The 12,113-nt window shown below is 44.5% G+C and overlaps 1 long non-coding RNA gene across 1 annotated transcript in view; it reads left to right on the forward strand.

Annotated features, from left to right (window-relative positions):
• LOC117778788 overlaps nucleotides 1-12,113 on the forward strand; it is a 21,581-nt gene continuing 9,468 nt past the window's right edge. Inside the window, exons 1-2 of the long non-coding RNA XR_004616845.1 lie at nucleotides 1-14; nucleotides 9,954-9,956. This is a non-coding gene — a long non-coding RNA (uncharacterized LOC117778788). The remainder of the gene's footprint in view (nucleotides 15-9,953; nucleotides 9,957-12,113) is intronic.

Raw genomic sequence — 12,113 nt, forward strand, 5'->3', positions numbered from 1 at the left:
AAAACTCAGAGAAAGTTTTAATCCCAATGTCTCCTGTAGAAATAATAATCACTGAAGGCTATTTAGTCGAATGTTCTCACAAATGGTGAAAAATGGCGGCTTAAAAGCACAGTCGGTCAATTACGCTCGTTAGAAGAGGGCAGATATGTAGACATGCATGTGCACCGGCCACACACACACACACACACACACACACAGACACACACACACACACACACACACACACACACTCTTGACTTGCCTCATTAAAACCCATCCAGCTACTAGAACTCAGAGATGTGAATGTCTCCCTTGAGGAGTGGGGCACGATCATTTTGAGAAAGGCAGAAGATTCAACTTTTTTCTTACTTGCTTATAATTACAGAGATTGCTGGAATGCATGACCCTGAGAATAAGGCTCAGTCCTGGGAGAGTCCACCACAAGCATCACCGTCTTCCGTCTTGCTCTCCATCGTGCGTCTCCCTAGCCGGATGCCACCCACACCAGGCAGGAGTGAGGTCGAGGCAGTGCCCCCATCACCAGAGGAGCGCTCCCCGGGGACTTTACACTCTGCTCCACCACGCCAAACTCCTGAGGCTGAGAGAGAGAGAGAAAGAGAGGAAAAAAAAGTCAAGAAAGCGAGTGACTGAAAACATTGCCCTCGCTGAGCACTGAGGCACACTCTCACAGTAAACTGATTAAAAAAAGAACAAAAACAACATGGAGAGCTCACAATCAGACAGCTTCAGAGTTGGCAAGCGAGGCGTGAGTGCTGCTTTCCAGCTTCACTGTTATCCAAATTGTTGAGCAATTAAACACTGGAGCACAAAACTCTCATATGTATGCAGATCACATAAACGCTGATTATTTCTCTACCAAGAAATAAGCCCATATATATTGACAAAAACTCTTGAGGAGTATTCCCTGACAGGCCGGACAGTAAAAAACATGCATGTTTCAGTAAAACGGTCAGTGGCAGGCGTCTTGTATCAACATCCTGACAAACTAAAGGGATGTCAACAAAGTAGACGGAATGCGTGGCGAGTGGTCCTCGTCAACAGTGACCTTCCAGCTGGATATCCACAACTTCCATCTTCCCAAGCCAAGGAGCCCCATGGAGCAACTCCCAAACCGGGTCATTAGCGCAGTGGTGTCACCAGACAGCAGATCACGGGCCAGAGAGGGAGCGAGAGGGGGACTCCTGGCACCGCAGTGGCTGCTGTGCGGTTTGACATTCAGGGCTGGCTGATCTATGGGGCTGGGGAGACAGTGCCCTTGCTCTGGGTCTTCATGAGGAGAAGGTCCTGGCAGTTTTCCCCTTACTTACTCCATCATAAAGCTAAGGTCACGAGATGTTCGACTCATAGCCTCCGCTTGCAACGCCCCGCGACCCGAGCTGTAGGGTGTTGTCATAGCTTTGGTGACAATGTTATCACCTGCGCCACTGGATGCTCCATGGAAGCCATTTCTACGGTGGCCCTCAGGGCTCAGAACTTAAGGGAACACATGTATGCAAATATACACAACACACGTGTGTGATTGGAAAACCGCTGCAAGTACTCATAACACAACAAAATCCCACAACACAGCCAAATACTCACAATACAATGGAGGAATATTTCCCAGGGACACTAAAAAGTGATGAACACGGGGCAACCATGCTGCTTGTTGTGGACCCGTAAAGTTACAAGTTAAAGTTTGCTATCTCCCAGTGTTACAAAATTAGATCAAAAAGTTTTGACTTACTTTAACATTGTAATTGCATGATTCTGATATCTTTTAATAGGCCCATATGCCTCATTAGCCTCGTGTTTATTATTAGCCTGTCAATTCACTGAGGAAATGCACTTAGCTGAGAAACAGGCATTATGTTAGCTAGCTATATAACATGCTAACTATTTCAGATGAACAACACCACAGTAAAGACAATGTTGATCTGATAAAAGTTAGCATATTATATAGCTAGCTAATGTGACATTAGCCTGTGTCTGACGGTTACACCATCAGCTCAGTGTTACTATAATTTTGTCACATTCTACATTTGGTTGTGTTATGAGTATTAAGTTGTGTTATCCAAACTCACTCCTCAGCTGACTGCATTATTATAACATCCACAATCATCACCTATGGATCATTTCCTGGGACCAACTTTTAATTACTTGTCATGACAATAACCTGCACAGAGATGTTAACTGGCACGGAGAGTACCATTTAACCACACTGGGACGGTTTCGTAGTGTGATCAAAAATCATTCTCTGGGTTTTATGTCCTTCTCAAATGGCTTTGACCTCCACCGCACCGTCTCCAGCAAATGGTGACCACTATGAACATGCCAAGAAAGAGGATCCCCTGGGGGCATTACCGTGAGCCAAGACGGACATAAAAATCTCCCGGCAAAAGATGGACATTTTCCACTTGGCACGCAAGATAAAAGAAAAAGATAGCGACCCTTTCAACACTTTTTTTGACTGATATGATAGTGTGTGGGTTTTTTTCTTGCTCATTACCACTCTCTCATTAGGAGATCTTCGCTTTAAGACGAGATCAAGCCCACTCACCTCTCTGTACGCTGGTAGTTAACTACAGCAACAGCGTGTAACTGTGCTACAGTGCCGCTCATCATACAGAACATTCTACACTCACCTCAGTGTGGTACTGATTATCAAGTTCAGTTGATCTATGGATATAATCATGTTAAGGTTTATGTTTTTATATTTGAGATAAATGCATATGATGGCTCAATAAACTGTCGCAAACTGCTTCTGCATGTAACAAGAATCAAATCCACTGATTGGGTCTCTGTGACTTTTTTTTCCTTCTTACAAATATCTACATTTGCAATGACGAGCGCACAAATGAAAGCATCTTGACTCTTGTGCAGTGTAATGAGCTGTAGTGCAAATTAAGAGCAGCCATCTTCTCATCAGCCCGTCCAATTTACTTTGGGATTGTCCCTGGAAAATAGGCAGCTGTGTAGAATGATTGGTGTGTTGTAGTTGTGTGAAGGCATGCGGATAAAGAAGGCTCGGAAGGATTAGAAGAACCCTCACTCCCAGGCCATGCAGGCATTATTCATCACACCTCCTCCTCCTCCTCACCCTTCTCACCTTCATCACTCCCACCCGCCCACCACCTCTCTCTCGCTCCCCGATGACTCCACCACTTGCCTGACAGTTGCATAAGCCCCGAGAACCTCTCTCCGGACGACGGTGCTGGGAGTTGGGAGTTGGGACGGTGTTAATTAAAAGAAAAGGTTAACACATACAGGGCCCGGCAGAAGGCGCGTTCAGGAGGCTCCCTTGGTAGAGCAGATGCTAACTATTCCTTTCCTCAAAGGCCCCCGGGAAGGGGCCCGGCAACCAGGGATTGAAGCCAGGTGATGGGGGACACCAGGATGAAGGAGTGACTAGGGCATAAAGGATGAAACTGATTTGACCCTCACACTAAGGATCAGCCAGGGGGTGTAGCGAGTGGTTCCACTCACCTGTCCAGTGCCTCCCTGCCCAGGCCTTGGTGTGGAGCTGATTAGTGTGTCCCAGAGAAGGTTTCACCTCCCTAAACACCGCCCACACACACACACACATGCCTTCGTTAGACAGTGGGACGCGTGCCAGGCCCATTTACAGGAGTGTGTCAGAGAGGAGAGGAGAAAAAGGCGAAAAGGTGAGAAGAAAGGAGACGAGGAGAGGAACACAAATGACCTTTCAGGAGGAAAAGAAAAAGTTGACACCAGAAGAAGACGTCCGAGGGGTTGCAGGGGGACCGAGGCCCGAAGGCAACGTGGCACTGAGCACACAGAAAAGTTGAGTGTTGGAGAATTAGCCCATCAAGATCCTGCACAGCTGTTGTCGCTGACTGCACCATGTGTGATGTGTGCACTGTCTGAGGGAGATCATTAAATAATGATGAATTATCATATCATATTGCCCAAATATGTAGCATTATTTTCAAAAAAGAATATTCATACGGGAGAATAGTTGGCCTAGTTTAGGAGAGATAACACTGGAATAGGTGTTTAGCATCAGTTGGGAATAAATGATAAATGGATCACACAGCAGCAATATTTTTAAGATGAATTAATTGCAGTATTTTATGAAATCTGTTTAATATTTTGGAAGATACCCTTTTTTTAAATAAAGAAAACTTTCAAAACAATGATTTATTCTCTGTATATTGGTTTCCTTCCATTGTGCGGTTTAATTATCCCCATCACTTCTTTCTCTTTCACAAATAATTTGCAGCATTCACAGTCTTGGGTCAATATATTGCGACAATCAAACATGGCACACTGGTTGCCACTTAAATTAATTCCTATAAATACTCATGAGCTTTTAAGACAAACAAGAGGGAGTGAAACAGTTTTTCCTTCCGTTCCCCCCCAAACAAGCAGAGATAATTAAACATCTATCCTCAGAGAAGCGGTGCTCCCACTGGAAGGTTGTTTGGTTTAAGGATTTGCTCAGTGGTTTGACTCGCCAGGGACTCTCCATTTGATTCTCAAGGTTTTATATCTCTAACAAGGCTTTAATTGCCAAGGTAACAGACCACCTGATTAAGCCTGACAATAAGTCTGCTTTATCTGTGGGGTAGGAGGGAGCTCAGCAGAGCGCGGAGGATGAGGAGGATCTATTCAAATTCAGCAACCATGAGAGTCGTGCATTCATGCTCGCTGCTGTTTTCTAAGGCCAACGAGCAGAGAAGCACATTGTATTGGTCATGCACCTAAGCAGCGGGAACCTGCCTCAAAAATTCTATTTACTCCACATCAACTTTGGAAATTCACAGATACTTGCAGGGAAGAGCCTCTAATTCTACCGAGAGCATGGAGGAGGCGGCACTCAAAGCCTCAGGTCCCATGCCATGTGCCCTCCTTATTGTAACGAGTGCATTTCTCTCCTCAAACTCTGACTGGTGAGTGCACCAAGGAGGAGGAGGGGTATTCTTCAGAGGAGACGGCGGGGGGAGGAGGGGGAGGCAGCGTCTGGTGGTGAAAAACTCTGTGTTAAAGTCCCATCTCTCCTGTCAGAGGGCTGACACGGGGCATCCAGGGACGCGGGGCCTTTGGTGCTCTGAGTCTGGACACTGGCCTAGTTTCCCCCCCCCCCTCCCCTCCGACTCCTGCCATCCCCACCCACCCACTCGCCCCGCTCGTACAACATCCCACCTACAAAACACTTCTCAGCCACCCCATCTCATCCGTTCTTCACTGTCATCCTGACCTCAATGAACTGCCCTCCTCCTCCTCACCACACCACCCCTCCATCCCTCCACGTCGCCCAGTTCTTAACTTCTCTCTCTTTCCCTCTGTGATCCTGTTCAAATCGAAAAATATTAAAAGTCAACTTGAAGATGGAAATACTCAAAAGGTATTGTCCACTGTAAACAATAACAACAAAAGCTGGCTGTGCCACAATTTCCACAATACAGGTAAAGGTAAACGACACATCTCCACTTCCTCCCACAATCCTAAAATGAAGCCAAAATATCAGTCAGCAGTCTTGTGCATTTGCAGCCAGAGTCTGCGCAGTAGTGGTCGTGGGTATGAATCCGCTGTGGCACACGCTCGAACAATCACGAGTCAGTTTCATCTGTCGATCATGAAGTTTCACCCAGTTTTTATAGCATTGAATACCTAATTAACTCACTAACTCTTTGGCTTAGGTCCCATCCACTAACATGGGGGAGCCAGAGTTTATAATCTATACTGCTGATAGCCACCAGGTGGTGATCAAGACACTGTGGCTTCATTATTATTTACAGCCCATGGTCAGAACAGAGCTGACTTTATAAACATGACACATTCTGACCATACAAATTTTAAAGACATCAGCTGTGCTACGTGATTTCAGTTACATATATGTAGTCTGGGTTTACCAATACATTTCACCCTATGACCATTAAGGTTATTTTGTCAGCCCAGTCTGTTTTTCTGTTGGTTTGTTTGATTCTAAGCAGGGTTACGTAGAAAGAACGCAGGACGATTAAGAAGCTTGGGGGAAGGATTTGGATGAGTCAGAGAAGAACAAATTAAATTTTGGTGCTGATTAGGATCAGTGGCGGATCCAGGAAGTATAAATAAATTGTTTTGATCAATATTAAAAGTTAGAAAAAGCATTTTTGGAGAAATATTAGCAATATGTGTACTAAACTTTCTGAGCCAGACCACACCAGCATCCAAACAGACCAAAGTGACATTTGCAGGTAATTTCACATGCTGTTTAATGTGCTGCAGCTGAGCAGCGCCGCTTATCTATATCAAGTCTGTGCTGCAAACTGATTTGAGCTGTGAACTTTCCCCCTGGTGAATGTTTGGATGACAGAAGCGTCCATGTTTGTGAGATGGATAAGGATGAGGAGGGTTCAACAGGAAAGTTAATGTGGGTGGTGGAGGGCTGCTGTCAGGCTGTTTGTCAGTGTGACCATCTTTCCCCATGACAAGAGGCGCTAGCGTGAAAGGAAAAATGAGCATCTCTCCCATAGCATGTGATTTACATGGAAGATATCAGAAAACAAGACGCGGTTGGACTTTAACTCAACATCCACCAAAGCTTTGAAATGAATCCCTGAAGACAGTTCTCTAAAACATATATTCTTGCATTTTGAATATCCAGATGGGATTCATCTCTTAAAGTAGGTCATCTGTGTTTTAAAGTTGTTGTGAATGGGTGCTAACGAATTGGCACTTACAGTAAATCTCATGGTGAGATTAGAGACCATTTTCCATCACTGTGAGAAATGATGAAGGTGTTGTAGAATCGCTCTTGGAACTGTTGCTGCTCTCTGTCGAATACAGGGAGAAAAGCACGATAACACAGATAATATCTTTGACGATTGACTGTTTTGTCAAACTGTTGCAGCACTCCATTATTTCCCCATCCTCAGATCACAGGTCCTCTTTTCAAAGCTTTGCCTGTGTGACATTGTAAAACTGCTGCGGTGTACAAATGACTTTATCTCGCCCAACCCCTAAAAACAACATTCAAAGCACCTCTGTCACATGAACATGTTTTTCCTTGTCACTTCATGAAAATCAGCCTGACATGAAGCGTCAACTCTTGCACTTCACATCCCGCCGTGCATTTATGTGGCTATGGAAATATTCGGGATGGCACCGCTATCTCTCTTTCTCGGTGGCAGGTGTAAATGGTGCAAGTTTCTGTCTTGTTCAACACCCATGCTATTTTGATGTGTTGGCAATCCCTTTGCCAGACCAATAACTCCCTCACACCAACACTACTCTTTCATGCTGCCTGCTTTATTCCCATTCTTGTGGGAATCCTCCCGAGATACATAGTGTGCCTCTTAATTTCCCCAGGGATGCATGCAGGAAACATACACTAGTGATTTTTCCAGGGATGAAACACGGGGAAAACATTCGTACAGGATATAGCATGACATCTACTGCTGCTGGGTCAGATAACAGTTAAGTGGGCTCCATAACTTGTCACAAGTCCACGTTTTGCATTTCTTCTTCTTTGTTTCTCTTTCTGTTTTTTGGTCTGCTCTTTTGTTTTCTCCGGTTTAGGGTGAAATTATTCTGCAGGAGCGTGTGGCGCTGAGCAGCACGCAGCCAGTCAGGGAGACAGCGGCGTAGTAGGGGAGGGTCCCGGGGGAGGACGTGGCCCGGTGGGTTTGGTTTGTACACCCGTCACACACTTCTTAGGGGTGACGTGCATCACTGCTCCACTGAGGGAGAGCCTTTGCCATGTTTACTGTCATGTTCCAAGGTATGCTACGTGGCTTCAAACACATCAAACACATCTACAGGAATACTGATATTGGGAATGCCATGGGGAGCCGCACGGAAAGGTACAGACACACTCCTGAAAACACACATGCCCACGACTGTGCCACAAGCACTCACAAACCACATACACAGAAATGCAGTTTTTGTGAAAATAGGGTTTTTATGCATTATCAAATTGATGTCACACATATATTTACAAAGATGCATGTTTTGTGATTAGTGTATCAGTAAAAGACAGCAGTGTATTAGATGGTGTCTCATGCCTGGAAACCACCACTCCAGATTGTGAGAGATTATTCGAAACAATGCTGATTAAATCAACTGCAGCTCTTTAGTAGCTGCTACAAACATCATCATTAAACGTCACAAAATCCCGACTGTAGAGGTTTCCTGTCAGACTGATGTGACTTCTATATGATGCAGTGGATTCCATAAATGTTTTGTCAGTAACCTGTTGTCTTTTCCCGCACAGTCGCGTTTCTCTTTTGGAGTTTCTGCTGTCACATGGTGCCGCCTGATTTATGAGGAACGGTCAAGACTGATTTGACTAGCAAAGCGTTCCCCATCCCGGGCCCGCTGTGTGCAGCATCGACGAGGGCTGGGTTTTTTGCTGTGCCTCTAGGCGTGAGGATGAGGGGGAGCAGCCCGGAGTTCCTGCCTGGCTCAGGGGGAGGTTGGACTGGATTAGACGGCTGACAGCTGGGCCACATCTCTGGAGGCGCATGGCGGTGAGGCCCCCTGTCTGCCTGCCTCTGCACCAAGTGTCAATTTGAGCATGAAGGAAGGATGGAGCGAGCCAAAGAGTAAGTAAGTGAGCGAAGTGGGGCCACTGGTAGTCCTCGGTGGATTGACATCAGCAGTGCATGGGCCGTGCACACCGTTAGGCATCAGGAAACACACTGTTTATTTAGCGCGCTTCGACTAGAGGGTGCAAAAACATGTCCTCACTTGGACAGACACACCAACACGAGACAAAAGTGCTCTTACAAGGTTGTGGCTCCTGACCCCTCTAGTTTGGGCGGTGATGTTTTCAGTCGGCGCTACACGGTCTCAGCGAAGCATATTAAGCAGGCGTAGCTATTTTAACTTCAAAATGCGAGCGCCGCTATTAACTGCATTTGTTTCATAATCAAAGCAAAATCGTTTCTTCACCAAAATCAAAGCTTTTCAATAATGCAGAAAGAGGCAGTGAGACTCACTCGCCTCAGGTGGTATCCTGTACAATTATGTGCAATCAAGATTACAAACTACTTCAAAATCAAACGCTCCTGCTTTACTCTTATTTTCAGTGATGGGATATGTAATTAAATCTGACTCTTCTAAATGGTTGAATTACTTGATAGGCCGACTTTCAACATTTGCTACAACTTCCAGATGAGATTCCTTGATAGATTATTTGATTGTAGCGTGCACAACAACTGGCATAATTTACTTCAGCAGCACGGTGTTAATATGAAGAATGTTCCGGTGCCATATGAGAATTTTCTATAATAGGTTTTCTCTAATCCAGGGAGACTGCTTTGTGTATTTCCTGCACTGAGACTTGGCTATCACTGGGATGTGGGCCGGAGTCGAGTTTATTAGCTGGTGATATTCTAATGTGATTTATTTTTATAAATGAGAGTGGGGTGGGAATGGAAGTGGGGGTGGAGGCCAGTATGCAAATGTGGACCCTCATTAAACACCACCACCACCGCACAGTAGCATCCGACGCTCCTCGGATTGTTTGTGCGCATTAACGAGGTGCAGCCAAACTAATGACAATGTAATGATCACAGCGTTCATGATAAAGTCATCAGAAGGCTTGACATTTACACATTCCATGTATTAGGAGGATTTCTACCACCCATACGCTCAGGTGAGGCCCAGGCTCTTTCTCGTGAATTCATCCATTTAAACAGCTCAGAAGTCATTAAGGGTTTTCATTTAAAGTTTATGATGGTAACCCTCAGTGACAACAACACAATTCATCATGATGCCTTTCCTTCTCAGATGAAAACTTTGTATCTTCAGTGTTGCCGAGCCTTATCTTCAGATTACGTGATCCCTGGAGGTAATAAATAGTTATCTGACGTTGTGCGCTGATGACGCCCTTTGAAAAGATATTAAAAAAAGAAGAAAAAGCATAAAGCTCAGTTATAAATAGAAAATCAGCTTTTCATAGCTCTATAGTGCAAATTCAGTGTTGTAACCATCCTATATTTTGACTGTGATTCAGTGCTTAGAAAGTATAGAACATCTCTATTTGCATTGTTCGTGATGTAAATATACTATTAATAGATGCTACATTATAAAGAATATACAAGTCAATTATTTATTTTTGAACCAGCAATGCTTGGGCTGCTTAGCTTTTGCAGAAATGACCATGTTAGTGTGCGCAGCAGTTTTATTTTTGGCCCCTTCAAACTTTCTTGTGAAGTTGGGACGCAGCTCTCTGGGGAATCTCATGAGCCCATTTCACTGTAAAGATGTTTATCTTGGCGGCTTTTGTGAGAATGAGGAGATTAACCCCATAACTAGCATACATCTTATAGTTGATCTGAGCATCATTAGTCCACATTAATAACCCATGGAAGTGCAAATGGGTTTTTTTTTTTATCATCTTAATTACATGACATCTGAGCTCTCTATCTAAAGACGACTCTCTTTAGAGATGAGACAGGCTCAGTGACTTCGAGGTACTTGTTTTTGTGTGTTCACATCTGACAAAAAAAAAATCCTGGTGCAAGAGAACGTGCCCGCACACACACTTACGCACATGCACACACACACACACACACACACACACACACACACACACACACACACGCACGCACGCACACACCAGACATCGAAACTAAAAAGGATGCCATTGCCCATTAGAGAGATGGATTGACAGGAGTGCAGAATAAATCTTTGTGGCAGTGAGTCAGAAATATAAATAGAGCACCTAAGATAGATTTGTCTCGGGTGTTGATGAAGTTACCTTTGGGGGTAGAGCTCTACCTTTTTAGTAATGAGGACAACCACAAACAGTTTGGTTCTCCTAATGAGAAATGATAGTTTTGGAGGTGCCATACAAAAATGCCATGGAAAAAAAAAAACACTTCGCTTATGCATTTCTCTGCTGTGATTCACACGCACCAAACACCAAAAGTGAGAGTCATTTGTGAAAGAACCAGCCCCACCTGGTGGCTTTGATGTACACCATGTTCTCCTGTACATGAGGAGCTCCACATTATTACCAGCAACCCACTGCACTTCTGCTTTATTGCAGCATCTTCAATGACATTTTTGAAAACTGCCTCTTGTGCCTAGAACAAGTTGTGACATTTATTTTCAACACATTTAAAGAAAAGGCACAACACATACAAGACGTCCTTGGAAATAAATGTTTTCGGAGCATAGAAACACACACACACACACACACACACACACACACACACACACACACACACACACACTATCTTGTTAAGTATCTTTGATCAAAACTTCCTTTCCATAACAAAAACTGCCACAATTAACTGAATTATTAATTCTAAATAATTTTAATTAGATCAATAAACGATGTTAAAATCAGGTGGGCACGGGAGGGGAGGGATGCTCTATTACACATTTTATCATCAAAGCGAGCGCTGTGCTAATTATGCTAGCAGCACCCAGTCGGAGCAGCCCACCGGAGACTGATAAGAGGACTGCCCAGGGTTACAGTGATTGCACACACACCAGCTCCCTCCACAATCCTATCCATCGCATTGCACAGGTTGCCTCGCGTTACACAAGGTGTGGTATGTGGTGTTAGTTTTCTTTTTTTTCTCTGTAACCTGAGTTTCAGAGCTGGCATCCCGTCCCATTAGATCTCTATCGCTAATCAATGTTTGGCATTATAGGACGTATAAATCACCCTCTGACACCAGCTCTCTGGGTTGTTAACAGGGAACTCACCAGGGAGGCATAGACAGAACAAACATGCCGACACACAGAACAGAAATGTCTGAGGAAATGCTCAGGCTTGAAGCATTGATACAGAATTGCTATTATGGTGATCAAGGAGCTGATCAATGGGAAGATTAAGAAGAACTTAGAGAAGCCGTACATGAATGTAGATGTTTCTCATTTAGCAAAGCAAATATTGGTTTGGCTTCGCTACAGAGACACACTCGCAGTCTCACAGCTTTCTAATAATGCTATGTAATCTAGGCTCAAATGATTATCTGCAATTTGCGGTTACCAAACAACCGCAGACCACCGGAGGTGTTCCTCAACTATTACAGGAGGCAAGAAGAGAGAGGTTCCTGTGAACATTTTTTAATTGAGGATGTAGTTATTCTGCCTGAAAAGGCATGCAGGAAAGTGCACACGCAGGCATTTGTAACCTGAGTGTGGTACAGAGGGGGACCATCTGA

This window comes from Hippoglossus hippoglossus, chromosome 17 (assembly GCF_009819705.1).
Source record: "Hippoglossus hippoglossus isolate fHipHip1 chromosome 17, fHipHip1.pri, whole genome shotgun sequence".
Taxonomy (NCBI): Eukaryota; Metazoa; Chordata; class Actinopteri; order Pleuronectiformes; family Pleuronectidae; genus Hippoglossus; species Hippoglossus hippoglossus.